We start from the raw sequence: 5,229 nt of genomic DNA, 5'->3' as shown, positions 1-5,229 counted from the left end.
CAATAAACATACGTGTGCATGTGTCTTTATAGCAGCATGATTTATAGTCCTTTGGGTATATACCCAGTAATGGGATGGCTGGGTCAAATGGTATTTCTAGTTCTAGATCCCTGAGGAATCGCCACACTGACTTCCACAATGGTTGAACTAGTTTACAGTCCCACCAACAGTGTAAAAGTGTTCCTATTTCTCCACATAAACCAAAAGCTATTGCTTTCTATGTCCTGGAATTATCACAAGCTTCCTCCAGATGGAGGTGATCCCTTGGTTATTTCTTCATGACTGATGGTATTGGAAAAGAAAAGAAAGTATCACATTTTTTCTACCCAGTGATTTTTTCCCCTACAATTAAGAATATTTATTGAAATGTTCGCTTATCAAAGCATATATTTATACAATATTATGCAAGTAGATAATACATAGATTGTGATATAACAAAGACCGACAACTAAAAAAGAAATATTTTTCATTAAAACATAACAAACTCTACTTAAACTCAATCACATTTTGATTCTTGGGCTTGGAGGGTTTTATCAGTTGTTTTCTCTGTACCTTTCAAGATCAATGCATATTCAATGATTCAATGATTGATTAGATGGAATAATGACTTTATGAGAAGTCTAGCCTGCATTAGTCTTTCCTGACTGAAAAGAGTCTAATCCGATGAGAAAAGAGAGTATACAAATCATGAGAGTACTAGAAACACGTAACATAAACTTATGAAGAAATTTGAAAGCTCGGATACATGGTCACTTAAAAAATAAATATATACATTACCTGAACTAACTCAAGAAGAAATTTTTAAACCTCTGAATGAAGCAATTAAAAGTGAAGAAATTAATTTCCTAGTCAAGAATCTCCCCCATAAAAAAAAGAGTCCTGGTTCAGAATGTTTTGTAAGTGAATTTTGCTGAAATTTTACTAAGTAGATATTTCCTGTTTTAGAAAAGGGAAAAATATGAAGAGATATATAGCTTATTTTATTAGGTTAGTATAAACTTAGTGACATAATTTATTATAATACATGAAAATAAGATAGTCTAATTTTATGTATGAATGTACATGTAAAAAATCATAAATTATTAGCAAAATGCAGATGTTCAAAATAAATGAATAAATAAGAAGTAAAATGGGACTTATCCTAGGAATAGAAGGCTGCCTCACATTCACAAAAATTTATAAATCTAATCCACCACATTTACAGCATAAAGAAAAGCATAGTAAATTCCTACAGTTGTAGAATAAGCAGCAATCAATACAATTCAGCATGTATTTATGATAAAATCTTTTGCGAATTAGGACTAGAAGGAGATGTTCAGGAAACTATGGTGTGGTATTTAATGGAAGAAACTTCAGAAGCATTCCTATTAAATCTAGCAGCATGATAAGTATTTCTGCCCTAATATTGTGCCAGAACCAATCTTCTAATAAATCTACATAAATACTTTTGTCTGAGAATAAATAGAGCAGCTAGAGAGCACTTAGCTAGACCTAAGCCTGCATGGGACCATAGCCATTTCAAACACCGAGTTCGATCTATTTGATTTTCCGTAACAAAAAATAAAATAAAATAACACAAAAATTAGAATAAAATATAGTAAAATATCATAACCACAGGATAGGGAAGGATCTCTTAAACCAGGCACCTTCAGAACTTATAAAGAAAGAAAAAATTGTATAAAATATATGTGTTCTAAATATACATTAAATACTGTAATATATATTAAAATTCCAAATGTTCAAAAATATAATTCTTTAATGTAAACTACATTAATAGGTAATATTTAATTTATAATATTTACAAATAAATGTAATGTCATTTATGAAATTCAATTTTTGTAAATGGGTACATTTATAACATTTTAAAAAGTCCTAGATATGCATTAAAATCTTAAACATTCAAAATGTTAGAATAAAATACATTTGGTATATGTATGGCCACAGGGTGGAAAGGATTTCTTAAGTCGGACAGAGCAAGAAGTTATAATGAAAGACAAACTTTGATGTTTTATAAAGTTTAAAACCTTCTGCTAAAAAAAAAGACATTAAGTTAAAAGATGAACTACAGAAGACATTTGCAATATACAATGCAGATCAATAATCACTAGACACAAAAATATTACTATATGTTACAAATCTTAAAGAGCTCAATAGAAAAATGAACCGTGTGTTAGTTTGCTGAGGATAACTGCTTCCAGCTCCATCCATGTTTCTGCAAAAGACATGATCTCATTCCTTTTTATGGCTGCATAGTATTCCATGATGTATAAGTACCACATTTTCTTTTCTTTTTTTTTTAAATTATTATCATACTTTAAGTTTTAGGGTACATGTGCACAATGTGCAGGTTTGTTACATATGTATCCATGTGCCATATTGGTGTGCTGCACCCATTAACTCGTCATTTAGCATTAGGTATAGCCCCTAATGCTGTCCCTCCCCCCTCCCCGCACCCCACAACAGTACCCAGAGTGTGATGTTCCCCTTCCTGTGTCCATGTGTTCTCATTGTTCAATTCCCACCTATGAGTGAGAACATGTGGTGTTTGGTTTTTTGTCCTTGTGATAGTTTACTGAGAATGATGGTTTCCAGTTTCATCCCACATTTTCTTTACCCAGCCTATCACTGATGGGCATTCGGGTTGATAAAATGTCTTTGCTATTGTGAATAGTGCTGCAATGAACATAGATGTGCATGTATCTTTATAATAGAATGATTTATATTCCTTTGGGTATATACCCAGTAATGGAATTGTTGGGTCAAATGATATTTCTGTTTTTAGATCTTTAAGGAATTGCCACACCATCTTCCAAAATGGTTGAACTGATTTACATCCCCACCAACAATGTAAAAGCATTTCCTTTTCTCTGCATCTTCACCAACATCTGTTGTTTCTTGACTTTTTAGTAATTGCCATTCTGACTTGTGTGAGATGGTATCTCATTGTGGTTTTGGTTTGCATTTCTCTAATGATCAGTGATGTTAAGCTTTTTCTCAGATGTTTGTTGGCCACATGAATGTCTTCTTTTGAGAAGTGTCTGTTCATATCCTTTGACCACTTTTTAATGTTTTTTTTTTCCTGTTAATTTGCTTAAGTTCCTTGTAGACTCTGGATATTAGACCTTTGTCAGATGGACAGATTGCAAAAATTTCCTCCCATTCTGGAGGTTGTCTGTTCGCTCTGATGATAGTTTATTTTGCTGTGCAGAAGCTCTTTAGTTTAATTCGATCCCATTTGTCAATTTTCTTTTTGTTGCAATTACTTTTGCTGTTAATTATTCAAGACCAAAAGGCATAAAAAGAGACATATGTCCACCCAAGTGATAAGGCAGTTTGGGAAACTACATTTCCTAGCATGCCCTGCCCTTGAAAGTTAAAAATCTTGACTGGCACAGAGCACCCTGGGGCACTTGTGGCTAGCACCATTTAGAAGTAAATGGTATAGGGCTGTGTTCTGACGTGAAGGCTTCCCGCTTCCATGGGACACTTAACCAGACACAAGACACAACACCAGAGGTGAAATTTCAGTGGATATTAAGTCTGGGGTAGAGCTTCTCTCTCCCCACAATTCTAGCTTCCAAAGATGTGGAGTTGGTGGAGCTGTCCATCGGTCTGCTGCCCTGTTTCTCCTGAGCACTGCTTCTGTCTCCCCACATCACCAGCGTCCCCACTGCTGCTAGTCTTTAGGGGGATTCTGGGATAGGTGCTCTTCCCACTTGACTTCAACCAACTTGTACAGCTCCATGGTGGCCTGGGCATCTTCCACAGAGGAATATCCTCTCTTCCTAACCTGGATATCCTGGTTTAGCAGCTTTTCGGCAAGATGCTTCAGAGACATGGCAGCATTCTCTGGGTGGTCAGGTGGGGGGATATGGGATCCTTCCAGTTGAGGAGGTGGGGATATGGGTGGTGTCACAGGTGAGGGACTTGGGGTAAAAGTACTGAAGGGCTTTGAAGTCGTTGTGGATGGCATGCCCCACCACTATCTTCCCTGTGAGTATCTTCAAGATCTGGCCTCCAGCAATCTTGAAGGGTGTGGCATTCACCTATGTGCTGCTTCTGGATACCACTCCATCTGGTCCAGTAGTCCACAATGTGGCGGGGGGAAGGATATACTCATCTTAAAGCACATCTCCATTGTAGTTGACAATGCTACATTGAGCCAAGGAACTAACATGCCCCTTTGGTCCTGTACCTACCATCTTAGATTCAATTGCCACCATCATATTCCTTGGCAACTTTTGGGATGCTCCGGAGCATTTATTCTCAGAATGAGCTTGGGTGGAGTTCTGTGGGGCATTCTTCTGAAGATGGTTCTTCTTAGAGGATTTATTCTGGGAGCCTTTCTTCTGGGAGTGGGTTGGGTGGGTATTAATCTTTGGAAGGACACTCCAGATCTCCCCCAACAAATCTAGTTTAGCAGCAACAGAATCAGCCTTCTTCAAACGGGCAGGGGTCAGTCAAAACACTGCAGCTTTCTTGTCCAGGGATTGTCCTGACCCATTGCTGGAGGCAGTGGTCTTCTTCTTTTTTAGGAAGGGAGGGGTCTTCCAAGTGCCATCCACCCTAGGAGTTTCCCCCTTTTTGGAGGTTTGGAGTGCAACTTAGGTGCCTTGCAAGGGGGCTGGTTCTTTTTACTCAGAAAGCCCCTCTGTTCCAGGAGCTTCCACTGCTTGACAAAATTTCAGTGCTAGGCATTTCCTTCTAATGTTTTTTTGGGAGGAGGTTCCCCCAAATCCAGATTGAGCAGTAAAGTAGGCATAAGGACAGTGGGAAGTGGAAGAGAAGGTGGGAAAGAAGGATGGATGAAAGGAAGATGTGGGACTCATTCCTTGTTGAATCCTACTGTTTAACATGTGAAGGTCTGTAGCACAGCCTTCTCCCAAAAGAGCCCAGCTAAGACTGGAAGTGTTCAGAGCCAGATGCGGAAATCGATGCGGTGCTGACAGATATTTTATTCTTTTTGTAGCAGCTGTGAATGGGAGTTCATTCATGATTTTGCTCTCTGCTTTCCTGTTGTTGGTGCATAGGAATGCTAGTGATTTCTGCACATTGATTTTGTATCCTGAGACTTTGCTGAAGTTGCTTAATAGCTTAAGAAGCTTTTGGGCTGAGACTGTGGGGTTTTCTAGATTTAGGATCATGTCATCTGCAAACAAAGATAATTTCACTTCCTCTCTTCCTACCTGAATACCCTTTACTTATTTGTCTTCCCTGATTGCCCTGTCT

The 5,229-nt window shown here is 37.8% G+C and overlaps 1 pseudogene; it reads right to left on the bottom strand.

Annotated features, from left to right (window-relative positions):
- Positions 1-3,676: 3,676 nt before the first annotated feature.
- On the bottom strand, positions 3,677-4,762 carry LOC116459641 (interferon-stimulated 20 kDa exonuclease-like 2; annotated as a pseudogene).
- Between the last annotated feature and the right edge of the window lie 467 nt (positions 4,763-5,229).

The sequence above is a fragment of the Hylobates moloch genome, unplaced genomic scaffold (genome assembly GCF_009828535.3).
Source record: "Hylobates moloch isolate HMO894 unplaced genomic scaffold, HMol_V3 SCAFFOLD_20, whole genome shotgun sequence".
Taxonomy (NCBI): domain Eukaryota; kingdom Metazoa; phylum Chordata; class Mammalia; order Primates; family Hylobatidae; genus Hylobates; species Hylobates moloch.
The sequence above is the reverse complement of the archived record's forward strand: the minus strand, read 5'-3'. Positions and strand labels throughout refer to the sequence as shown.